Source organism: Centrocercus urophasianus, unplaced genomic scaffold (assembly GCF_019232065.1).
Source record: "Centrocercus urophasianus isolate 14NV4802_14NV808 unplaced genomic scaffold, USGS_Curo_1.0 seq_30, whole genome shotgun sequence".
Lineage (NCBI taxonomy): Eukaryota > Metazoa > Chordata > Aves > Galliformes > Phasianidae > Centrocercus > Centrocercus urophasianus.
The window spans coordinates 7722445-7748901 of NW_024884867.1; the positions used below are offsets into that span (position 1 = coordinate 7722445).

The 26457-nt window shown below is 45.3% G+C and overlaps 1 protein-coding gene and 1 long non-coding RNA gene across 5 annotated transcripts in view; both read right to left on the reverse strand.

Moving 5' to 3' along the window:
• Positions 1–24702, reverse strand: part of CCDC92 (coiled-coil domain containing 92) — a 52333-nt gene extending 27631 nt beyond the window's left edge. The window contains exons 1-5 of one of the 4 annotated variants that reach the window (XM_042828991.1): positions 24529–24702; positions 23330–23452; positions 22298–22526; positions 16627–16927; positions 15902–15965 (exon numbers count right to left, since the gene is read on the reverse strand). The gene's annotated coding sequence lies outside the window, so the exon portion shown is untranslated. Of the gene's footprint in view, positions 1–6218; positions 6261–15901; positions 16928–22297; positions 22527–23329; positions 23453–24528 lie in introns of those variants that run through there. The other 3 variants (XM_042828992.1, XM_042828993.1, XM_042828994.1) reach the window with 3 other exon arrangements.
• Positions 24703–25754: 1052 nt separating this feature from the next.
• Positions 25755–26457, reverse strand: part of LOC122165721 — a 37881-nt gene continuing 37178 nt past the window's right edge. Inside the window, exon 10 of the long non-coding RNA XR_006170582.1 lies at positions 25755–25990. This is a non-coding gene — a long non-coding RNA (uncharacterized LOC122165721). The remainder of the gene's footprint in view (positions 25991–26457) is intronic.

Sequence of the window (26457 nt, forward strand, 5' to 3'; positions counted from 1 at the left end):
GTTTGTGTAGCACGGCTGCATAACAAACAACCCTTTCAAAATCTCTGAATAAGAATGATGATACTTGCTCCAATCTTGTAGACACAGCCTTGCTCTCTTCCCAAAGCGAGGGCAAGGTCTGTGCACAGCCAGCTTCTCTGTGGGAAAGATCTGTTCAATGGCAACATATGAATGATGCCAGAATGGGGTTCACAGTTGCATGATAGGAACATAGCAGTACTGGGCTAGGGGGATTTGATGCAAGCACTAACCTACTTAATCCACTGGAGATTGCCTGGCTGTTCTTGTCTGCTTGGCAGAAGGTCTCTCATGTCTGTGCCTCACTGCAGGGATGCCCTGTGTTAGTTCCTCTTCCATTTTTCACTTCTTTTTTTCACCTAGGAAACCTTCTAAGGCAGGACCGAATGTCCTTGAAAGCGTCAGTTATAACAAACAACCAGGGGCAGATCTCAGGCGAGCGCTGCACGAGTCAGAGGTCACAGCTGGAACTGCTTTTAGGGGAAATTCAAAATTACTGTCAAAAGCAGTTCTCTCTCATTTTAATTGTAATTGGTTAATCTCATTTTATTTGCCTTGTGGCTATGGCTGTGAAGCTTAGGAAACTCTCGGAGGCCCTGCTCTGCTCCCTGGGAGCAATTCTGAAGACTTCAGCAAAGTTGCACTGGATTTATTCCTTGTGCCACTGAGACCGCAGGCAATTGCTTGGAGGAGTCTGCAGAAAGGGAGGAAATGAATGTGGCAGATGGCTGTTCTTTTTTCAGCAATGAAGACAGACAAATGGCTTAACCCTCACTGATTTAACCCTCCTTATTGCCCCTCTGCAGTGAGCTGCCAATGGCCCGTGCAGGGAACGAGGGGACAGGATGAGTATGAGCATATCACTCCCCTCATCCTTGCTTCTGGAGGTAGGCAGGGCTACAGCTGGTACAACTGTTCTGGGAAGGCATGAGTAGGGTGCCAGGATAGCATCAGCTAGGATTTACCTCATTAGATTTGGGGAAGTCAATGGGAGCAGACTGCTCCAGCAACTATGTCATGTACCATGCACAGTGCCAATAGGTTAAACTGATCTCTGCAGCATACCCACACTGTCGGGCAGTGTTTGTCCAGGGCTAGCTCACCAAAACGCAGAGCGCACAGTGAACAAACCACAGCCAGGCAATGCACCAACAACCTGTGCTGTGCCTGCTGAGAGTCTGGCAAAGACCTGACTGAACGTGTCCAGCAGCTCATCCATGGCCACTGTCTCCATGCCTGCTCCTCGGCACACGTGTGCAGTCATGTGGAATTTGCTGCTCTGACTTGCAGGCAAGTCAAAAAGCTGTCGAACAGTGATCACATCTAACACCACTCATCATCACCATCAATTGTTCTCCAAACGAAACAGCCCATGTCGCCAAGCAAAATGCTTTGGAAGATACTTTTCCACTGGACATGCATCCAAAATAAATACAGGAAAACCTCCTTCTCCAAGCACTGCTCCTGACTACTTTTCATTTGAATCATTAGTAAAACCAAGATATACACACACAATAGCACAAGGCTGATGAAAACCCACTTCAACATAGTGCCCCAGATTTTTTCAGAGATTAATAACCTTTGCTGCTCTCAGCCTGCAAGAAAAACATCCTTCCAGCCGATCCAAAGCCAAGATGATGTGCACATTTTCACACAGGCTGCCCACGAACATCCCTCTCTAAATGGATGCATTTTGCAGCTGGCTGTTTGAGCCCTGAAGAATGCTCTGGTGGGATCTTGCCATGGTTTGTATAATCCAGCATTACTGTCAAGTCTTTGTCTGCCCTAACATACTAGTTCTGATGAAACCCTGTTGCTGTAGCTTCAGGATTTTGCTTCCAGACAATGCCATGTTCCATCCCTCTGACTAAATCCCATCTCATACAGATGCCCAGGTGCTCTGCATTGGTGTAGAATGAACAGCCAGCCAACTTCCCACACCACCTCTCCTTCGGCTGTACCGCTGGATTCAGAAAGGGTCCTCCAGGCCCACGGAGCAAGCTGTGCTCCTCAAGACTGGAGCTTAGTTTTACCAGGACCTGAATCCAAACCACACACAGCCTGCTAGCTTCAGTGGGTCCCACCCAGATGGCCCAGGTTCACTCAAAACTCAACCCAGGACCTGGCCCAGGCACTGCGAACAGCAGCAACTCTCTTTTTCTCCTTGCCTGCAGCGGATGTCCTGGAGAACCTGGCTCACAGTTCCAGACCTTAATGAAACTTATGGAACATTCTCTCAAGTGCAGTAGCACAGAGATGGCAAAGGCAAATCACAGGCCTCTAGTTCTTGGCTTTTGTATGTTGGCATTGCCTTTGAATGTGCTAAATGCCGTGGTGAGGAGAAATTCTGTTTTGCAGGAAAGCAAGCTTTCAGACAATTGCTATTCTCAGTGGATTTTCTAATAATTCAGTACCTGTCTCTACACTCGTCCCCATTTCAGTGTGACAAGGCAAATCATACGACCTGGATGCACTGAGCTACAGTGCAAACAGGTGGGACTCCAGTGATCTCAGCAGGCTCCCTTCCAGATCTGGCACACCAGATGCGAGCCTGTTTATCTCTGTCTATGCCAAGAACAAGGCAGCCCAGGTCCCTTCCAACCCTGGCCATTCTGTGATTCTGAGATTCTCTTCTGCAGGTGACTGCATTTAAATGGACGACACCTCCTTCAATCTACCCCGACCTGGTTATGAGGTAAAGACCTGCTGCTGTTTGCAGCGACTGGGAGAGTTTAGCTGTTAAATGTGCCAGAAGCTGAAGCTAGGGTTGTACCACTGCTTGGAGAATCAGTATTTCCAGCATCTCCGGTCTTAATGTAATTAACTTTCTCCTGTCTTGGATTGCTTCCTTTTCAAGAATACTTGGCTTATTTCTTACAGGCCCTCTGTCTAGCAGTAGGAACAGCTCCGGCTCAGGGCCCTCCCTCAGCTCTCAGATGTGCTGTGCTTGCCCCTGGGATGCTCCCTGAATGTGGCATGCAGCTGGTGGCCAGAGCCTGTGTCAAAAGAGTTCTGCCATCTGCAGCTGGGGGTTAGAACTGGATGATCTTAAAGGTTCCGTCCAATCCAAACCATTCTGTGATTCTCTGTATGTGCTGGAAATGCCTAGGGCAAATGCGGTTTGTCCCCTGTTAAAGTAGTCATGATTGCTGCCTGGAAAAAAAAGCCCTTTCTTTTCAGAATCTGATGCCTGTCCTGATGAGCAGAACTTGGAGGTGAGGAGCCTGGCAGAGCAATGCTTCACTCAACACGCCTGGTTCTGGAATGGGTCACAAAGCTGTGGCAGCCCCTGGGCCAGCTCAGCACTGCCTTGGGCTGCTCCCAGCGGGAGGCCTTGGTGTCCATGAGACAAGATGGTGAGGACCTGGGGGAGATGCTTTCACCAAAAGCCTACATGTCAGCATGCCTCCCAGCCCTGAGACTTCCTTCTGTGCAAATCTCTGACATTTACTAGCGCTGCCTGAATTTTGGGCAAGGATTTCTTTTTTCCCCTCTTCTTGCTCCATAGCTCACTGCTGACATTTTAAGATCAGCGAGTCTGATCTCAACGATAAGCTAAATCCAAACCTCCTGAGGCTGCAGCCCAAACAGCTCTGTCTTTCACCACTTGGAACCCGGGGGCTGGAAGCAGCCTTCTGGGTGCACGAGGGCTGTGCCAAACAACACAACATCTCCAGCATCACCAGGAGCCTTCCCATGACCAGCAGCCACCAGCCCGACTGAACACATTGTTCAGACTGTTGTCTCATGAGCGGGGCTTACAGTGATGGATTGTGTTTCTGCAAAAAGCAGAGGGTAGCAACCATGACAGTGACTGTGGTGGGTAGGAACTGGTCGTAGCTGCAAAGCAGAACGTGCAGGGAGGAGGGGGCCGGAGCAGCACTGTGCTGCTTCCTTAGTGCTGACACCACTACAAACCAGAGCTTGGAAGAAATCTGACTTTGTGTTTTCTCCCCCTTCTCACCCCCAGCCCACCACATTTCTCATGGAACAAAAATCCTGCCTTTTGCCCAGCACTACCACTGGAGCACTAATCCTTTGGCTGTGGCCGTGGATTAAATCTCAGGCCCTGAGAAAGCTCTTCCAAGGCACAGTTAGGATTCTGTTTGTCGGGGTCTAACGCATGTGGCAGCTCACAGCTGCCATGGTTGTGAAATTGTGCTTTTTCTTTCTGTTTTAGCAGCCCATATGAAGCAAGGAAAGCAGGGCTATACAGAAAGACCATTCCTAATGGTCTGAAAATAAACCTAATATTTTTCTTGGCTTGTAGAGGAAAATGGTTACCTTGATTGAAACTTTGTTCTAGCTCACAGACAGCAGTAGTGAAGACTGCAGATACGAAACTTGTGCGGACTCTGTTACACAAATCTTCATGGAGGCACAGCGTTTTCTTCTACCCTTCTCTCCATTCTCTACTCAAAGTGCTGCCTGCTACAGCTAAGAATCTTCAACAACTTGCTGGGAAAAGAAGCTTTGTCTCAGGTGCAGACATCATGAGCCACCTTTTGTCCTTTGCCATGCTGACGAAGGTTAATGAAACAGCTGGCATTTCATCAAGGCCAGCGCTGAAAATTAGGGACAGAGCTGCCATTAAAAATAACCAGATGCATGCATTTCTATCCCTGACACACCGGTCTTGAAATATCTCCCTCTTGGGCTGTACAGCTTCCAAGGAATAGCAGGAAATTGCAATTGTTACCCTGGCCAGAGAATGGATTTAATTTGTACTGTTTTATCCTCCCTATTGGAAACTATCCTCTGTTGTTTTTCTTTTTCTCCCACCCAAGCTAAAAAGAAAAGGAAAAAAAATCCAAAAAAACCAACACAATTATCTGTAAAGCCTTCCATGCAGATGAGGCATGGTCTACCACAAGGCACGCATGTTTCCTCTGCTAGAGATATGGATTGCTTGCATTCTGCAGGGCTTCCTGCAACCTATCTATACAGTTCTACACGCAGTACTGCAGCAGCTTAATGAAAGTTAGTTTGAAAGCCACTGGTTACTTATTTCAACCAGTACACAAAGTTGATGCCAGTGGTACAAGTATATATTTGCTAAAGAAAGGGCAGCTGATGAGAATGAGCTGGTTAAAGGAATTAAATGAATGCTGTCTGAAGATTACAGTTAAAAGAGTCCTGCAGGAGAGGAATTAATTAAAGTGACTTTTGGACAGAGAGGAAGAAAGAAGCAGCAGCACAAGTAACACGCCAGCAGCAATTGCCCAAGCAGAGGCTCAGGAGCCCTAGCTGGTTTAGATTAGTTCAGCAGGCATCAGCATGCATGCAGTGGTGATGTTGCTTCAGTTGAAAGGCAGTTATTTGTTGAGCAACCATAATTTAATTGCATTTGATCACAAGCCTGTACAAGAAGGAGACACACGTTCATGTAAGTCACCTGTTTTCCTTAAGCACATCCTGCTCTGGCTACACAGGTGGAACCAGCCTGAGGAAACACGCTGGGTAGGCAACAGAGTGCTGGAGGTTTATCAGGGCTAAGCAACACCAGACATACTTTTTCTTAAAGAGGAATTTTGTACTCTTGTGACATCACAGTGGGAATATATTTGGCCCCGTTAAGATTAGAAAGATGATTGCAGTGATTGAGTTACAGAGGCTTAATGAATTACTGCTCATCAGCTGAGCTGCGGTAACTGACTCTGCCTGTTGAAGGTACAAAGTACAGTGCATTAGCTCAAGGCTGATTTCAAGCAGTGAGGCATAATGTGATTACCCAGAGCAGAAGCTGGCCTGAACTCATAGGCTAAACCCTGGTTGCTTTTGGAAAAGTACCAAGTAATGTTAATTGGCTCCAGCACAGTGGGTCTAACAACTAATCTGGCTCCAGAAGCACAGATCCCCAAGCTCACGAGGAGCAAGGCCGGCTGCTGACTTAGAGATGTGCGGTCCTGTTTCAGCCAAGCTCTGAACCCGTACGGACAGCACAGCCCCTAGGTTGGCACCAGAAGCAATTCATCACCGACTCAGGAAGGAGGAATTGTAAAAAAAAGTGGTGAATCATTAACGGCCTGAACCTGGGAGGTCTAAAGAAGGTCACTGAGATGGATGGCAGCTCCCCAGCACGGCCATGAGGAAGCACCAGCGCTACTCTGCTGCAGCAACCCACCCTGAGGCGACCTGGCTGGAGGCAGGTTAAAGAAGGCTGGGAGGCACGGTGCTTCACTGCTGCTGGGAGCCATTACCTGTTTCAGCAGCGACCATAGCCAAGAGCTGAAGCGATCCCTGATAGGCTGCTGGTGGGAAACAGACAGGGGATGGCACATCCCTCATCCTGTCTGTCACGTGGCCAAGCCATGTCAGGGCTGATAGCATCTCGGGACAGGGGAACTGCTGGGGCTTCCATTGCCAACGTTGTTGGCTCATTACTTAGACAGTCTTCCTCATTATCTCGTCTGCCTCCCGAAGTTTCATTCTTCCCTCCCTAGAGAGGAACAGGAGCTTCAAGATAACCAGGTCATGCAAAAAATCCCAGAAAATGCCCAGAACTCTCAGGCTCCTGTGTAATGGTATGAACAAAATTTCCAGCAAGAATAAAAGGCCCAGAAAAACCTGCATGGAGTCCCTACACAGAGAAGAGTTAATCCTGGGCTTTGCTACTTGTGACAGTGCATTACACCTCCCCACAGCTGACCTCCAGCATGGAGCACAGCTCCTTTGCCCAGTCCCAGGACTTCAGGCAACAGATCTGTGTTTGTGCTCAAGAGGCTCCTACCAAATGAGGAGCTCTGGGAGGTGGGATGGAGAGTAGGCAACCAGCAAACCCTTTTGCAGCAGGTCCCTGAGGATTCTGTTTTCCTGCTATTTTTAAGTTGAACAGGATTGAGTTTCACTGAAGGAAATAGTTCTCCTCCTTCCCACCCCACTCATTTCTACAGCACATTGGAAGAGCAGTCTGCTGTCTGCTGGAGGTTTCCAAGAACCAGACAGCCAAACTGGAAACAAGGCACGTTGCTATCTGCAGCCAGAGGAGAACAGGGAGAGAGGATGGAGAAGAAATACCCCTGGTATGCAAATGCTCAAAACAACAGGGCGTCTGTGCTTGTGAGATTCACCCTTCCCTATTCCTTATGACTGAGTGGAGAAAGTGGCTGGGGTCTCAGATGAGGTTTCTGCGAAGCCCCCACAGATAGGATGTTTACATCTATGGAAGTTTCCCTGCCTTCTCTAGTACAACAATGTCACAGACAGATCTCAGGGAGCAAGCACAGTCATCTGCCCTCCATCTCTGCGTTACACTGCTTGTAGATCTGGACACTTGCAACTGCACTCAGTTGTAGATCTAATTCATGCTAGAAATACATACGTTCATCATTGCTCCTAAAATCTCCACGTGTGGGTTGTGGTAACACCATAACACAGATTCCAGCACACCAATAAATCTGCACGTTGTCACAGATGTAAAACGGGTAGTCAGCAGCCATGCTCTGTGGCTCTTCACAAGATGCGCTGAAGCCATCAGACCCAAAGCTAGAGCTCAATTCCCAGTACATCCCCTAGGACTCAGAGAGGGGCCTGGCTGATTAGCAGCAGCCTGTTGGACATCTACAGTCCATCCCAGAGTTCACAGCCCAGCAACAGCTCGTCTGCTCCTTCTCCAGTCTGCTGAAACTGATCAATTTTGCAGACACAAATTCACCCTTCCTGCACTGGGCTGGGGCAAGGCACAACGCATTTCTCCCACTTCCCTTGCAGCCACAGTGGAGACAAAGCCAATGGTGTAGGTGATTCTACATGCCTCGTGGAAAACCTACTGGAGACTAGCACAGTTATATCAATAATCTCCTGTTTAGTGTTCCTTCTGGCACGGGGTTTGCCGTTAACTTTCTAGCACAGGCAATGTTTCCCATTCATCTTTTCTCAGCCAGGTGTTTGCTCATTTGCAGCAGGATGCTTCAAAAGAAACAAAGCTACAATTGACAGGAAACAGAAGGCCAGTTTGCTGCCAAGACGGGTTCTCCTTGGGGGCATCCACAGTTGTAGAAACAGTTATTACAAATCTTTCAGCAATGGTTCTACACACCTGCTAAAAAAGCCTTGAATTTGCTTTCATTGGACCTGTCTTTCTGATGCCCTTTATTAGGCACCTGTTAGTCAAACACTGCTCACGTTCACATCCTTCCAACACAGCCAGTTTGGGTTAACTAAGTCCTTCCACTCCATTCCAGCCCTCTGGGGCTTACAGGAAGATTGAGACTGGGGCAGGACAACCCCCTCAAATCACAAGGCCTGATATTCTGTTTCTGGCCTACAGTGGGATGCTAGTGTGGTTTCAGGCAGATTCAAGCATGGCTTGAAGTGCAATACTCCCCTTTTCAGTTGCAGAAGGGTAGGATGGTTTGGTGGAAAGGTTACATGGTGGAAAGATGGAGAAAATTGAGCAAGACGTTCAGGACAAACTAAGGAGATCAGATTTGAATTTGCAAAACAAATCCAGCTGGTGGAGAGAAGATGTGGATTAGAGCAGACAGAGCAAGAGTGCAGCTGGGAAACAGACCACAGCTATCTTGGAGGAAGAAAGAACTTTTCCAGCCCTTCTTTCCCTGCATTTTCACTGCAAAGGCTCACACATTTTGAACTACAACTGCCCTCTTCCTCCTCCTCCACTCCCACATGGACTGTCTGTCTGGGACATTAGCTCAGCTCTGCTCAGGTCCCACTAGGTTCCCTCCACATGCAGCTCCCAGGCTGCAGTAACAGATAGCTCTGAGGCATCAGATGGACCCATCACACTGCGGTTATTTCAGTTTTTTCCCCTTTTGTCTGCTTTCTGGAGCCAATAGGACATAGATCGCCCAGCTTGGCTGGAGTCCTCAGCAGGGAAAGACCAAAGTCATTGCTGTTCAGACTCTACAAGTTCTGAACTCCCATTAGTAGTGCAACATTAGTGCTTCAGTCATAGGGATTCACTCTGGTAATGCCATGCACAATCAAGAGCTACTCAGCAGGATTCACACAATGAGCACAAGGACTCCATAAGCCCTCTGAAAAAGCTGTAGATAAGCTGCAGCCAAGCCCTTGGTGTTCCAGCAGGGTCTGCCTCTCAGCTAAAAGGGCACAGAATCAGGGCTGCTGGTACAGCCCAGCCAGTGGCAACGGTATTCCCACATGAGTGACTCAGGAGAGACATGCACACGTGGCCCTGGGAAGAAAGAGAACTCTGCAGGATAAAGAAGAAAAAGGACTGGAAATGCTGATGCTGGCTAAATATCTTCATTCAGAAGTGAATACTTTGTAAATACAACTCTCGCTGCTGCTGTGTTTTTGCCCCTTGGCATCACGGAGGAGCTATAAATACAGGTATGGATGATGCCAAAATCTGGGGAAAGTGCTACGGCCTGCCTCAGAATGTGGGCTGGCACCCATGATGCACAGAACAAGTAAATGCTGTTTTTCTCTGCAGGTCTTAACATTTCAAGGCAGACAGAGGGAACAAATGCCCACAGACCATTTAACCATCAGCAGACGTTAGCAGGACCTCATCTACATGCTTGCAGCTCCAGAATGTCTTTCCATGAATATTTCCAGCATGCACAGTGCTAAAGAACATTTCTGTTCTTTAAACAGCACTGTGGCAGGAGACTCTCAGCCCAGGAGGGATGTCCAGCTTTGGCTCACAGTGCTCTCCCACCCTGAGCACTCTTCATTTTTCCTCTGGGTGCAGAAGGCAGGCAGAGAGGGGCTAGATCCTTCTCTTCAGCCTTCAGAGTACCTTCACAGCTCAATGCTGCTTAAATGAAATGCCAGCTCTGGTGTGGGACTGTGATCCCAAGAGGTTTATACAGACGCTTTGGAGCACATCCAAATTTTACCATTTGGCATCCCATCAGCAACAGCATACCTGAAAGTACCATGGGCAGAAAAATGGGCTTTTGTGTGCATGTGTGTGTGTGTGTGTGTGTGCAGTAAGCTCGTATTGATAGTGCTCTGTCTGGATTTGCAACTGTCTAGACAATGGAAAAATTAGCATCATGAAACTGGATAGTTTTATGAGATGCCCAGCCAAATATCTGGGAAATATTTTTGTAATGGTTCTCCTCAGAGGGAGATATGAGTCTGAGCCATTCATTAGAGATGCAGTTCTTTTGTCTTGTGTTCTGGTGAGGGACACAGAGGTTTTACTGAGCCTGCTGAGCCTCATCTGCCATGCTTTTCAGCCAGATGCTGGATGCTACTGTGGAGGAAAATAAGCCCTCAGCGCAAGCATGGCAAATGAGCTTCCCGTAGTTTGGAGATGCTGGTTTTCTGGTGTGGAAAAGAAATCTAATCCCAAAAACTGGAGGTTAGGACCTCATGAAGACTATTTTATGTCTGGAGACAAACAATCAAAGGCCTGTTTTTACTGACTACAACAAAGCCCAAAGGATTTCTAGATTGCAAGATTTAGCTACTGCTCCCTATGGAGTAAAAGCTCACAGAGAGCAAGAAAGACTCATTCTAAGCCTCCAGCCTGGAGCCCTGGCAGCTATTTCCTTAAATGATTTACAGGGATCTCTCTTCCTCTAAGCTAGCAGAAGATGCAGCAACCAGGACTGCACTTATGGCTGAGGCTAAGTGATTTGTCTCCACAATATCTGTAAATTTCCTCCTCAGCACCTCCATCCTCTGAAGAAATTAGAACAAACTCGGAGCTCCTGGGAGTTCCAAAACATAGATAACAGGCCTGCTGCAGCCAGCCCTTCTCAGAAAAGCACCAATGTCCAGAGGGAGAGAACAACAGATCCACACCTGGAGGTAGTTTCCCCTGGCTAGGAATTTGCTTCAGTTTTGGTGGTTACTTCCTCATCCTAATGCAAAATAAACATGGAAGGAATAGGAGAATACATCAACATCTTCCATTGCTTCTATGAAAACCTTCAAACATGGTAGACCAAGCAACAGGCATCTCATTTAAAAGCAAGGATGTTGTCTTCCCTTGGAAGGAATGGGCTGTCAATTCATCTAAGGACAGCAGAGTTTAAGTAGAGGCTCATTACTGATGATAATTAGCCAGTGAACCTTTGGCTTGGCTTAGGTTGTGGGAAGCCTTGAAAAACTGCTCTGAGCTTTCAGTGGATGTGTAAGAGAAATAAACAGAAGGGACATTTGCAAGACCTGTGTAGAGGAACCTGTGGTGCTCAGACTGGGGCTTCTTCCCACGAATAGCAGTGAAAGCTTGCTGTCAGCAATGACAGCCAAAGGTCTGGATGCAAAACACAAAGACTTTTAATGGAGAAGCTGAAGCTGTCATTGGTCACTTTCATAGAGAACTCACATTTTCTTCTGTGAGGGACAGTACGATGTTCCTGGATGCTGTTCAGCAGCAGCTAAAAGAGTCCTCTGGAAGGACAGTGTTTCAGCATGGGGTTTTGAAAGCAAAGACCTGACTAACCTGAGGAAGGAGATGTCCAATGATGGATAATTTGCTGTGGGAAGTGGTTCTAGAATGTGGTCAGATTCACACTGATGATAACAAGGAAATGCCAGGAGAACCAGTGCTTGTTTGGATATGGGCAGCTTGGCTGGCTAGGGCAGATAGCACTGAAAGAATTTCCTATCCACGGCAAAATAACGGGACCAGAAAGTTAACATTTTTGAGCTGCAGATGCAGTTGTTGTTTGACGGTTCTGAGCTATTTCCTTGCTCCCATCCATCACACCGTTGACTGGCTCATTTTTTCCCCCTTCCAGTTTTTGTAGAACTAATCTGTTAAGTTCTGTGGAGTTGATCTTGGCTCATGGCTCACACCCCACATCTGTTTTTCTAGGCCTTACCATCTGACTCAGAATGATTGCATTTTAACTTCTTCCCCCCTGCTACCATCAAGCTTAAAAACGAAACAAAGCACTCCCACCACCATCAAGACATACCTGATGTCTGTCAAGGCACATGTCCCCTCACCTCCTGGTACTGAACAGTGAAAGGTTACCATAAGAATTTCAACTGCTTATTCATTCTTCTTTAAGATGACACAGTGAGAACTGACAAGATAAATACAATTATTCTGTACGAGTGAATTTTCAAAGCTCTCCTCTTGGTTCTTATCCAAGATCCTTTGAAAGCACATCATCAAAGATAAGCACACATACTGACCAGTGGGACTTGCCATATTCTTAAACAGGGCATGACATTTATTCTACCTTTTGAAAGCAAGGCCTACTGTGTGTCTGAGTGACCAGCGACTTGCCATAACCAGCCCCATGCACTGCAAGAAAGAGCAAACATTCAGACAGAATGCACTTTGTCTCTAAAGGTTCGGGCTTCCCCCCCAGCCTAAAACTTCTCAAACTATTAATCCTCTTTGAAAACTTAAGCTCTTAGATTCTTAACACCTTTCTGAATTTCAGTTAGGGTAATTGGAAGGGAAAAATACTGATTTCAGTGGGATAACTCCTACATTAGAGGTAACACGCTTAAGCAAGAGCATGTCTCTTGAGCACGTAGTCAGAGAAGCTCTGCTGAAACTGCAGATTCATGGCCTTCTGTTAAATTTGCTTAGATAGATCTGCAGTGGATATGCTTTCTACCGCTCCACATCTGGTAAGACAGTTAATAAATACTTCTTTCAGCATCATCTTTCCCATGGTATTCTGCCCATTCTAATTCTGCTGCTAGGCAGAGCTCAGAAACGCAGGAATGTGAAAGTTAGAGGGAAGGTTTTGCCCCAAGTGCAAAACAGTCTGGACTCCAGTACACACTGCCTTGGTGTGGGAGTTAAACCCTGGAGGCCAAGAGAGGACAAAGGCCATGGGTTAGGGCAACTCCCTGGCAGGTCAACCTCCTTTTCCTAACCTAATTCTGAGCATTGCAGAATCGTGGCCACCTCTGCTGGATTAGCACCAAAGTAGGATGGCTACAGAACCAAAATGGTGGCAGGTGGAAAAAAAAAAAGAAGAATAAAAAGAAAAAAAGGAAATGACAGTTTGAAGATTGCTATTTGGTAACTTGCACCAAAGAACAGAGAGGGAAATAGCTTTTCATAGAGGCAAACTAATAGGATTTGGAAAACAAGGTAAAGCCTTTAAACTGTTACACAGAGTAAGATCTCTGGTTGCAATTAGGAAATGTAGCTCAGTCAGGCATGGAGGCTTTTCCTTGCCAATGTCCGAGTCTTGTTTTGTCTGTGATAATTCCACATTCTACTTTTAAGAGACAGCTCATGCTTGTTGTTATGTTCAATACATTAGGCTGTGCAGGCATATTGTGAGCCCTTAAATAAACTGCTGGGGGGGGGGTCGGATGGGATTTTTTTTTACTGATGAACTTACTGAAGGTAACATGTAAGCACTACGACTGATGATTAATTTTCAAACCTCTAGACAAATTAATTTTCTTGCTTAAGGAGAAAAAAAGCATCTCTAAAATATTTTGGCTGTGTTTGATATGCAAAAACCTGAAGGATCTCCAAAACATCCATCCTTTGCTATGAATGATGCCAAAATACAGCCTGTGTCAGCACCCAGGGCCAAAGTGGTGCTTGCAAGAAACACTGGCACTGATTTCAGCAGAAGCAGTCTCCAGGCTTGCTCTCTCTTGGTTTGCTATGGCACACACGTTTCTGTTGTAGAAACTCAGTGTCTGCACTCACTCCATTCAGGTTTCCCTGTTCTATTCCCCATTCGTAGCCCTTGCCAATAGTTAGCCCAAGAATCATTCGTGAGAATTAGAAGAACAGTGGCAGCAAGTGAAACAATACAAACAATACAAACAATTAATTTCCTGCAACAGCATCTTTACATATATCAACAATAAATGCCACAAAACGAGGAATTAATCCTCCCTGCTCTGAAACTCTGCTGACTTTAATCCTTACTGATGCAAATTCCCCACTGTTCCAAAGCAAAAAGCCCACAGATTTCCTTTGTTGAGACTCTAGAATGAACGCAAGACACCGTGTGCATGAGCTACCATAGAATCACATTGTGCCCAGTTCAACACAAGTAAGAAATGGAGGCAGAGGACATCCTCTCTACCAGGGTTTGGTTTGCACCCTTTGAGCTGTGTGACTTTTGCCACCGTATTTCAAAGAGGTGCTCCCAGAACACTGCACTGAAAAGAAAGTTTGAGAGCTGGAAAAGGAGCAAGGGTCTGTCATTCTTGCTTCTAGCCTGGCATCCCTTATCCGAGCTGCTGGGCTTGCTCCCAGCTCCAGTCCATTACGAGGTGTAATTGCAGCGTAAGGAATTGCAGTTGTTCCTTATAGCTCCTTGTTGTATAAGCCTAGGTTAAAGAACAATCCATTCTTTACAGCTATTCCTGCAAAAGGCTGTGTCAAAACCAGAAAAACTGTCAGGCAGTACAGCTGCATTTGAACACCTCCCTCTTCCTTGGCTGCTGCAAGACAGAATTTGGAGTGACGACTGTTGTACAGACACTTGGATGCATTTTAGTGCAGTATAACACAGCAGGCCTCCTTGGAAGTGTGCATTCCTCACTTCAGTTGATCCAGAATTCCTTGTGTCTCCTTGCAGCAGGTGGCCCTTGAAGTCCAGAGAGCTCCAAGCCACCCTGCTGCTTGTAGTATGGACTTCTCTACTCCACCTTTCTTATTCTCCTTAAGCCCCTTACAGTCACTCCTTTCTCTCACGACCAAAATAAAAGTCCTTGAGACAATAGGTGTATCTTGGAAAAACTAAGAAACTCCAAAGCTCCAAACTTGGGGGAAAGCAGGTGGAAAGCAAGAGGAACGTATTTATAGTGTTAACCCAAGTGCAGCACTACACAAAATACCAAGAGGAAGACTTGAACATCATTTTTTTTTAACTGCAGATGGGCTGCATTAACCACAAAGGAAACACAAGAAGAGCTTATATCTGGAAGTAATAAAAAACATTTGCATAATGTACATGGTGCATTCAGTGCTAGCAGGAGGTGCTGCACGAACAACCCAACAGACTGGAAACTTCATTTGTCAACGGGAGTGCAAAACCGGAGATCTCCTTCCAAAAGCCTGAAAGTTCTTACAGAGGGAAGAAGCTGGCTCCATCTTCCAAACAGACTCTGTTCCACCTTTCAGAGGGTATCCACAGCTTCCCTGCAATCTCTGCAATATGCAGCAACTCTTCTCAAGATTCCAGAAATACATACACAGAGAAAATTCATATGATTCAAACAATTAGGTTTTACATCCTAAACCTGTGCTGAAAGTACAGCACACAAGTGCTGAAGTGATGGTGCAACAATCTGTCATGCAACAACTCCATAGGCTGGGTCTGAAAGCTGTGTCATTGCACTGATAGAAATCTGCTGGTGTAGCAATACCAGCCCTCCTGCCTGGACTAGCACAGAGAATGCCAGCACAATTTCACTCCACTTTGTCTCCACCGTTCTATGCTGTACCTCTCACTATGGTTGAGGCTGTAATAAACCCCAACTGTTATCTCCCACAGGCAGTCAGCTGTGGATGGCCTGAGTAGAGAGAACTTGAAGTAACACCAAATGAATGACGCTCCTTTATCTACTGTCTTACCCCTCTTTTCTTCAGAGGATGACATGAGTAAGAATGGCTCCAACAATCCAGTGAAATACAGGATGACCCAAAGCTACTTCCTCACAAGCTGTTGCCATGTGTAACATCAGGGCACAAACCTTCTTTAATGTAAGTAATAAGGACATGTGTATTTTGGAGCAAGGGGAGCACGGCTGAAATTCTTCCCTTGCTAACATGCCACACTGCTAAGCTGCTATGGCAGGCACCAGAAGCAATAAACGTAAAGGCAAAGGCATTGTAATGTAAGGAAAGGCTAGAGAAACCCAAACTGAGTTGTCATAATAACGTAATCCAGAATTCATCATTTTTGCAATCAAAAAGGAACTACTGATATGCCAATTTCCACCCACAAATAGCTGCAGTTGAGGCTCCGAGTTTAAAAAAAGTTCAATGACTTACCATATGTTGCACTGGATGGTTTTGGTCAGAGGTCCACAACGGATCAGTTAGACAGCAATTTCTCCTGTTGATACAAAAACGAAAAGGTAAAAATGGCCTTGCCAAGCCCAGAAGATAAGCACAAAGACACATTGTTTTAAATCACAGGAGAGCAGGTTGTGCTGGAACACATAAGGAACAAAGCAAATACAGACTCTTGGGGTGTTCAGACTACTGCCTGTCTGCCTTTTTCCAAGTTGGGTTGAATGAAAAAACAGTGTACAGAACGTTCAGGAATAATGCAGACATGCCAGAGCACAGTGAGCTGTTTAAGCCAGGGAGACAGCCCACCTACAGGTAAAGGGTCCAGGTGTTCAAAAGGCAATGAGGAGACATAGCTCAGACAGTGTGGCAGAGCTGAGCCAGTTCACAGCTTCACAACAGCTAGCCCTTGTTCTGCTTTTCTCCACATCTCATGGGATAATGCCCAAGCCTCTTGGCAAATGGATCCATTGCAATTTTCTATCTTTATCCTGGAGAGCTTCACTCCTGGAGATGTGCTGGGAAAGACACGATCAGCAGCAGATGCCCCAGGTTTTCCCTGGATCCTTTTTGTTTGATTTTCTCCTGTGCCCTGAGCACCTCGTTTGCCACCAGAAATAGGCCTCAGACTCTCAATAACTTCAACACTCACATTTCTTCCCCTTTGCCTGAATAGATTGCAGGTTGCCTTATGCACGGCTTACCTTTTATCTTCTGCAACAGCACCACTTACACCACAGATCCTGATATCAGTCAGCAGAGAGATAAGGGGAGACTTCCCCTGTAGCAGTTACTTCCAATTTATCCAATTCTGGGACATATCCCAAGTACATTTGCCAAGCTGTGCTATAAGCACACATGAGGAGGCTCCACGAGGCAGGTCCCAGCTTCCCATCTCTTGGACCACTTTGCCTCAGCAGCTCCAGAAGGTCTCAACCCAGTGGTTAAAAGGCAGGAGGGGAGCAAACAGCATTTGCTTTGTGTGACACGGAGGGCTGAGAAAATCTGAAAGACAAATTATTCAGAATAAAAAGCGGTGCAAAAACAGATTAGAAAACTACTGTGCTGTGACTATTAATGAAGCGATAGAAAATATCAATCACTCCCCGGCCTCTGAAGCTTGCTGCGAGAGAAGAATTAGGAGATTTTATGTTCCAAGTACCAGGAAACCGCAGGGCCCTGGTGCCTAGTTCTCAAAAGAACACTGTTTGAAACGCGGGGAGGAAGGCAGCGCTGCAAAGACAGCCAAAGGGAAGGTTTAAAAATAGCAGCTTTCAGTTTTGCTTCTTTTTTTCCTCTTCTAAAGAGTCTGGATATAGGATCATGTCAGAGAGTGGATGAAGAGAGCAGACCAGCCCCTGAGGAGAGAGAAGTCCTCCCGAACACTGCACTGCTGGCTGGGGGGCTGTGCCCTGCTCATGTTACCGTCCAGTCCAGGGCCCCTCAGAGAGGCAGGCTCCCTGCACCCCTGTTCCCCCAGACCAAGAGAAGGGTACTTGTGGGGTGACATCTGGGCAGCTCAGCAAGCTCATCCGCTGAGACAGCTCCAATGAGCAAAGCTAAGAGCTAAATGGGTGACTAAGCCTGCAGCATCCCCTTTTGAACAGATACAAAACCAAATTCCCTTAACAGTAAGGATATTATTGAAATGCTGTGCAAAGAAAGGTTTACTAAAATGTCTGATTTACTAATGGTCTGTGTGTGTGAGTGCAGGAAGGGATTGTGTCTGGCTGCTGTACGCTGGCAAATGTACTAAACCAAGGGAATAGGCACCTAAGCTCTGATGCTGATCAAACTCGTCCATGATCTTAGTTCAGACTCTGTGCTATATGCCATTTAAAAGGCATATACCATATACCATTTACCAGGCTGGATCCAAAGCACCTATGGAAGCAACCAAAAGCAGAAGCTGGATGTTGGTGCCTTAGACAGGCAAAGTAGACGGGAAAGTATCTCTTGAAATGGACAGCAATGTCAGGCAAGGTCTGCAAAAAGAAATCCAGTCAGAACAGACAAAAGGTCAAAGCTCCTTTCTTACAGGGATGCAGGATGCCCCATAGGTCTTTGTGGAGAGAGAAGAAAGACACAGCTGATGCTCTAGGTGGTTTTTCCTACTGGAAGAATATACACCATGGAGCATTAAAAACGTGTCCAATGTGTAACCAATACATTTGACACTAAAGTTACTAAAAGAAAAGGCAACACAAAGCAGTGCTTTTTCACACTTGGGGCTGAGAAGACAATTTTCCATCAAGATTCTTCTGGAAAATAGTAGGGAAGGGCTTAAAGCAATTTGCTGTTGCACATTCGTCTCTTACTGCACCCTCCTAGCACAGATCCCAGGACTTTCATTTGCTTTTTAGCCCTTAACAGTTGCAAAGTATCCACAAATACTCATTCTCAAGCCTGGGGACCTTGCTATTTTTCAGCTGGAAGACTTCAAAAGGTTTCCAAAGGCCAAAATGAAAAGGTGTTTTTATGTTTCCTAGAGAAAATCCTGTGCTGATGCAGGAAGTGCTGATGTTTGAAAGATAAACAACCAACCACACTCACTGAGAAATGGCACAAAACATCTTCAAATTTGCCTCAGCCAATGTTTTGACCTCAGCAAAGCGACCAGCCAGAACTAGCTGGAAAACTCTCAATATTTGGGAAAAATGTGGCACCATCCTACCATCTCCAATCCAAAGAAATACATGAACATATTGTACTTCTGGAACAATTCTGGCCCTGACTGCATTTTGGGGCTAGAAATGCAGACAGCAGAGGAAAGGGGGACATAAGAGGGACCGTAGTGGAAAACTGGCAGTAATGAGGGATGCTGTTTTTTCCAGAGTCCAATCTAGGAACAAGCCACGCACAAAGAACATTGCATCATGCTTATGCTTCCCAGGTATGCCCTGGGTTGAAATTCGGATGGATTTCTGTATTACCGGTGGCCACATCCCTCAAATCCTCTTTCTCTGCATGAAGAATCTTGCCTAGGACATTTAAAATACACTTGTCAAAGCATGAAGTTCTGGCAGATCCATGTTAAGAACAATATTTGCATTGACAGCAGACATGGGCGTCCAGCAGAGATAAGCAATGCAGTCATGTTTAGACATGAGAGTTCATGTCACAGCCTCATCCCAGGATAACCAGTGGCAAAATCCTTTTCTGCAAGAGGCCCAGTGGTTTGGACCCCACTTATGCCAGCACACACTGGACCTGGCTGTCTTGCCAGCTGCTAGCTCCATGCCTTCCTCTGCTTGTCAGATATTTGAGGCAACAATATGCCATTCACTTCCCTTAAAAAATAATAATAATCCCCATGAGAATCTGTCAGATGCTGTTCTCTTCCCACTTATGCCTCCAGCTGTTCTCTCCTTTGTGCTGTTTTGTGCAAATCCAGGTCAACCCTGAAAATAACTTCCTGGCAAATTTAAAAACCTTTCACTCTGTGATTTTAGGTAGAATTTCAAACCTTTCCAAAAAGATACTGCTTATTGTCCAGGAAGATCCCGTAAATCATCCTGCTTCGATCCCTGGATTGGATGAGAAGTTCCAGCACAAACTTGCCAGGTGCACTAAACTGTTTCCACAGATATTTGTATTCAGATTAGGTCTCTGCTAATAGCAACTCACCAGCAGCATTGGCTACAAAACTCCATCATCAGGTGCTTCATCAGCCAAATCACTGAAACCTTACACAAGATGACCTCTTGTTGCCCAGACCTACAGAGCAATACAGAACTGCTGCAGAGAGCTCTTTTTTTTATTATCTCTGCACTGAATGGGCTGGATCAACATTAAGGCCACAGCAGCAGGCACTGCAAGGCAGCCCCTGCCCTCAGGAGTTTAAGATCTAAACCAGACAAAGCAGAGAATAGTCCTTAATTGCTTTTTCTTATGCTGGAATATTTTAGACGAATAAAGCTGAAGGTTTTGAAACACAGTAGCTGGCTCTGAACTATTTGCTTTGTATTCAGCCTGCTTAAAAGGTACCAGGGTGAATTCATGCCATTGGTTTTCATTTGGGCAGAATCCCAGGTCTCTGACTTAGCTCCACATCTCGACTGCACCTTACCACTATGTCAGACAAAGATCCATGCAAAGCAACAGCATTACCTCTAACTGATCCTCTAGAAGTTTACATTTATGTCAGTGGCATTCAGGCACCTTCTGCCCCTGTTCCTCTGCTCAGGACCGTGCTGCCAGGGTAAACCAAATGAGCAACAACACTTCTCATGCAATCAGGAGTGAGCCTGAGTTATCACAGTTAGGGCATGAGTCAGCAAGGCAAAAAAAACCCACCCAAACAAACCCAACACCTACACCTGTGCTCCTGATGTGGTCTGGAGCCCTGGAAGCCTCCACCTGGGAAAGCAAAACAGTTTCTAATATCTCAGCTTTAGTGGGGAATTTCCTTTCTGTAGTTCAGGTGGAACAATGCTTCAAACAAAGCTGTCGCAGCCTGATGGCTGAAGAGGCAATTTAAGGGAAGGCATCCAGTAGCTGGAAATAAGGCTCCATTGCATTGTATTAACTATTAAGCTTAGTGCAGTAAGCCAGACAACTGCATACTGAATTAATAATGTTATTTATTCCATTTGGTGGAGTATGGAGGACTCTCAATCGTCACAGCTTTTTAGATCAGAGCTGGCACCAGCTTTGAGAGTATTTTATGGAAAACATAGAGGTGGATTGAGTAGCTGAAAGAGAAGAGAGTGTGAATGTGTGAAACACAGCAGATTTGGTAATAATAAAGTTATATGGCCTTGATTCTTCACTTGGCTTCTAATGCTCCAGAAACACTTTGTCTTAGGAAAGCATAACTGAGTCCCCAAAGATAAGTTTAGGTTGGATCTTGTGTAGGATCTGGAGGCACTTAACTTCTTTTATTCTTGTCAAAACATTTATTATTTTGAAAGCAGAAAGTATCTGCTCAACTCAAACAAAAAAGTGTCATGGAGAAATCTGAAGCATTATTTTTTTTATTGGGGAAAAGGAAAAAAAAAAATAATAAAAAGCTACAAAGATGAAAAGAGTGCTGATACACTTGTCCAAAAGCAGGTGTTCTCCCCCAGCCCCTTTTAAATTTGGAATCATCAACTACTGAAGAAATACTTGCATGAAGTTTCACACAGTAGAAGCTTTACCTTTTGAAATGGGAATTAAAATATTACAAAGGTACAACAGGACATCCAAGATACCTTCCCTGTTATTATTCTTCCATTTTTTCTGCTTCCTAATGCTGGGCTTTCTGATTGCCATCTGAAAGCCGTGTGAAGAAGTGGCTCCCCTTGAAGGAATTAACATTTTCCCCATCACTCAGAGGTACACCCTATCACTACTCCAGTGTATTTTTCAACCCATTTTTCAACCCACTTTCCATTTGCTGTGGGTTCTAAAATTCAGTCTACTTGAGAAAGAAAGAACTGATCTGCTATTTCCTGTAACTCCAATTTCCATGCCTTTCATGGAGCAATTTCACTGACTTCACAGGAGCCTATCTAGATTTACACCTGCACAAAACCGAGGCAAAAAACCCTGACCTTTGGCACAGAATATCAAGTTCATAAATGTGTTCTGTATCTCTGTGAATCTCCCCTTCTACAAAGGTGAACAGCTGTTGCTATAAATCAGACAGTCTGAACTGGCCATTAGAACTTCATCCAGATGCTCCGTTTAAAATATACAAAGGCAACGTTTTGGAAATCAAATCTACCCTGGTGTCCTCAGGGACACCTTCTGTTGGAGAAAATCTCATAATTCAAAGTTAAAATTAGCTCACTTTAATGCTTTTACAGGAGAACCAAGATACTCAAGAGTAACATTGCCTTGAGAAGGCCTGTTAGATGACTTAAGGGATCCCAAACATCTGGCACTTTGGTACATACTGCACTGGAGACATCTAGCATCTTTTCCAACTTTGCTGTGGTTGTAACTTTGGACCATTCGACAGAATGGTTGTATCTAGTCCAGTTCCCATCAACCATTCTCTCCATTTGAGTAGGAAACACTTGCTAAAGTCTGGAAACAGCTGGTAGAATTGACTGTAGCTTGTATTAGCAAAAAAAAGTTCTTGTTTCTGACCACAGACTGCCCTTTAGATTCTGGCTGCAATTGCCAAGGGCTCCTCATAGCTTTTAGGATGAGGTTGTGTCATCCAAGATGTAGCTGGCTGTTTTAAGGGTTGACCTTTGGAGCATAACACTTGCTGTCAGAACAAATATAGCTTCATGCAAAAGCAGAGGGGAGCAAGATGAGCAGACCCATTCTTCCAATAAGACAGAGGGAGAATAAACTGATTTCCAATTGAGAGAAAGAGAGCCATATCTTTCACTCTCAGGGACATGACATAATTCAGGCAGGCCAACGTGTAAGTCTTACCTACATGCCATTCATCAGAAGTTTAATTCCAATTAGGGCAGGGCTTTCTGGACTGAACTTGCTGCTGCTTCAGTACATAGCACACATTTTTGCTCTTATTCATATGAAGAGCTTAAATGAAGCTCAAAGGCACGAAATGGTTCCTCGGTCACATCAACCACTGCATAGTCACTTGTTTTGTTCCCAAGGTGGCAGTCTCCTCTGCCTGCATCAAAGTCACTGCTTCATCCTGAGAAGTAAGACCAAATAAAGAGTCCTGTTCTGTCAGGGTTTGCCATTCATCTTTCTAACAGCACTGGAGTGTCAGACACAACACGAACACGGAAAAATCGATCAAATACAGACAGAGCTCCACTTTGAGCCTCCAGACAGTCACACAGAGTAACAAGCTGAGCTCCTTTCCCTCAACTCCACGTGTTATTCTGAGGCTATGAAAAGGAACTTTATGATACGCTGGAAGGGGTGAAGTATCAAAAACTAGACTGAAGAAACCAAGAGCTTGGATTCTTTTTCCTTTGATACATGCTTATGTAAATTCAAATAAATATGCCTAAATGCCACCTTTCTTTAATACTAGCAGAGCTTATTAAATCTATTTAAGTTAGACAAGCTAGGCTTCATGTAACGCCAGGAACTCCCCAGACAGTTTTCTTTCCTACTTAACATGATACTCTACAATTACACATACCAGAGACTTCCACTCTAGCATTTTAATTTACAAATACTTTTTACATTTTTTAATGTCTCTGTGGGCAAGTAGGCATTAAGAGTCCACTTTGTTCAAGTGTGATCAATCGAAGTGTGGAGAGGCAGCCTGTTTTGCTCCAGATCACACACTGCACTAAAATACTACCAGAGTTTGGAAGCCTCCTTCCTTGCCCCTCCTTAGTATGCAGGCAGAAATAGAATTTCTAATTTAATTCATCATTTAAAAGCAGATATATTATCTGAATGCTGAGCCAAATGCTCCAAACAGAGACACAGAGTACAAACTCAGTAGCAAAAGGCCATATGAAGCAAGTAGAGACCAACCTTAACCAGAACTGGCCACAGTGAGGACGTCCATCACTCCTTCCTCACCAAGGGAGCGCTGCTCTCTGTCACAAAAATTTGTCAGACATTTCCTCCACGTCTCTTCCCAGAGCCAAGTATTTTCTAGGGGAGAAATAGGTATTACTAAACTATACCAACTCATTTTTGTGTTTTCTCAGATATCATACAGCAAGTGGGCTTTATGGGCAGTGCAGCAAGGGCAGAAGATAAACCCCAAGGTGCATGGGGAGGTTGGATGTGTAGGAAGGTATCTGAGCTGCAGGAGGGAAAGCTGGGAGATGAACAGCCCTGGGGATGGCTTGGAGTAAATCTTGCACTAGCATTTCTGCTTGCAGATCTATTCCTGAAACACTCAGTGCACAATGTTTCAAGGGGATAAACTGAAAACTGCCATCCCTGCACATAAGTAAAGGGAATTGTCATAAAGCTAACAGATCCTTCTCTTAAGTAGCTCCCAAGAATATGAAGTGAGAATGAGGTGCCTAAGAAAATAACTTTCCTGCTGCTTGGGAAAAACACTCCTAGGACAATAACTTTATAGCTGTGATTGATACAGGCTTTGAAAGAAAGCAGGGGTCTGAAAGACTCTGTGTATTGTCTGAACATGAAGAATAAAGACATCAAAATAAAACAGGCATTTTTTTTAAGGTCTGTTCCTTACTTTCAATTATCAGCTCAAGGGTAAGTTGCTGGAATGATTACAGGCTGCCAGTTGCTTTGTGGAATCTGATACACACCTGGCAAGCACAGGGAGCAGTGAGCTGTTGCTTGTAGTGTTCTGCCCACCCAAGGGACCATCCTTGCATGTCAAGTTCTTTGTGGGTTTCCAGAAACAGATCAGTTGCCACTCTCTGGCTGCCCTATCACTGCCAGAGGTGATGTGGACTTTTTTTAAATGTCTCCACAGAGAATTTTTACAGCCACAATGTGCTCCAAAGGTTGGAGCAGAGAAACATGAACCCATGACCTCTGCAGCTGAAACCCTGGGACTCCACAGGAGCTCTGCAGTTTGTTTAATCTGAGGCAGGATTTGCTGCCAGGTTTGAACCCCCAAGACTTCTTACTGCTACACCTTGATGGTCTTCCTGTCGGACACACCACTTTCGATTCTATTTGACAACTGCTCCATGCAGAATAACTAGGTGTGATCGTGGAGTCCAGCAGTGGAAATCATTTACCTGTTGGGTAATGGTCCCACTTTTCTGCAGAATCCAGACCACTGGCTTTGCTGAAGTTGTGATGGACAGAGAGCACGGAAGCTTGCCTTGGGAAGAAATCTATTGGCCGCTCTTCCTTCTTTATGTCACTTCACTGACTTCTGGGCAACCGCAGCAGCACTGAGGGTGGGTTTGTCCATCTGGGGGATCACAAAGCTTCCTTCAAATCCTTTCTTATTTACTCCAGTCAGCTGTGTTGAGCGTATCGATTCAATCAGCTATTTTCCTCACCGTAAAACCAGATGGGTGCCATCACGGCCCATCTACAGGGACTGAATCAATGCCATTTAGAAAATGCACAATACAAATAAAAAATCCCAAGAAAGATGAGATATGCTGATGTTTGGAGCTCTCAGACTTTCCTAGGTAAATTGCTTTTCTTTTGAGTCCCATTTGTTTCTGTTACCTCCAAAGAAATGCTGTTGTAGCCGCATTTCTTGGAAACAGCGTTGCGATCTAATGGGTCTGATCTGAATTCTCAGGGGAGACTCTGGAGAATAAAGGGAATGTGGTATTATCTTTGCTTCTGGGCATCAGCAACTTCTGCAAGCAGTGTGTGCAGTACATGTCATTCTTTGCTGAGGCAATTAATTACCTTGGTCCCCAGTGAGATGAACTATTCAGCTTAAAAAAACACTGCAGCTCCTCGAGCTTCTGGCTATTTGGGTAGATGTGTGAATTAGGGGGGCTGTGGTGCTCAGGTTTTGTTTTTTCTCAGAACATGTTCTATTCTTTTCCAATGTACTTCTTATAGACACTGCCACCTGAAGCAGTTCCTCTTAAGAGGAGTCACATAGGAAATGTGGCCTGGCTTCTTCTCAGCTTTGAATACTGGCTACCAGGTCTCCAGGTCACCTCCTTCCTAAGCAAGTCTGAGGAGCAGAGGAAGGGAAGGACCCTGTGCCCCATCTATACCTGCAGCTACAAAGAGGACTCTGTACAGGAACAGAGTGGAATTTGCTGGCTGCTTTAAGCAGTGCAGCTGTAATATGCTACATGCCAGATTGTAGACATTCCTGGCACAGATTTCCAGAATATGAATAAACTTGGGATGTATGTATAAAACAGCACACAACATGGCCCTCAGAGGCCGGGAGAGTGCATGGCAATGCCTTTGTACATACATACAGCCTGAAAGGCCAGGTGTCACTTTCAACTCCAGTATCCACATATGCCAGTCCATTCCTTCAGTGTATTGGAGGAATTATAATGTCATACCTCTCCAATGCACAGCCCCATTTCCAATTGCAGTGTCCCCTGATGACTGTCACAAGATGTAGCAATGAAATACCACAAATATCATGAGCAGGGAGGCAAAGAGAACTTGAGAATGTGTTAATTAGGAAGGCTTAGGTGGGCTGCAAAGTCTCTAAGGTCGTCCATCCTGAGATCCAGCAACAGGGGTAGAGTCACAAGTGATTCACTGCAAAGAGAAGCATTATTTTAGAAAATGAATAATTAAAATTCAGGAACTGAGGAGCACTTAAGCAAGCCAAATCCTAGTGTCTGTGTAAGTAGCATACCCAGTGTGTGTCTAGTCCTGTGCCATTATAACACTTCTTTGGAAAAAAAACACAGGGAGAATAGGACTCCACAGGCAGCAATTAAATAGTCAAGAAAGATACAGCGACCCCACATCTAACAGCTGAGTACTCTCAGTCTCTGGGGAAAGACTGCTGCCATATCGATGTGAGGTGGTTTTCTCTGATGCAAGCTGGTGCATCAGACCTTGCAAGAGGCAGTGGGGGTCCTTCTGATGACACAGTGATAATGACTTTGCATCACCGAGTGCTGTTAATTAAAACCAAAAGCAAGAGAATGCTTTCCAAAGATTACTTGCTATTTTTCCTCCCCGAGTTGTTTGACAATTTAAAGAGTGGAGCTCTGTGT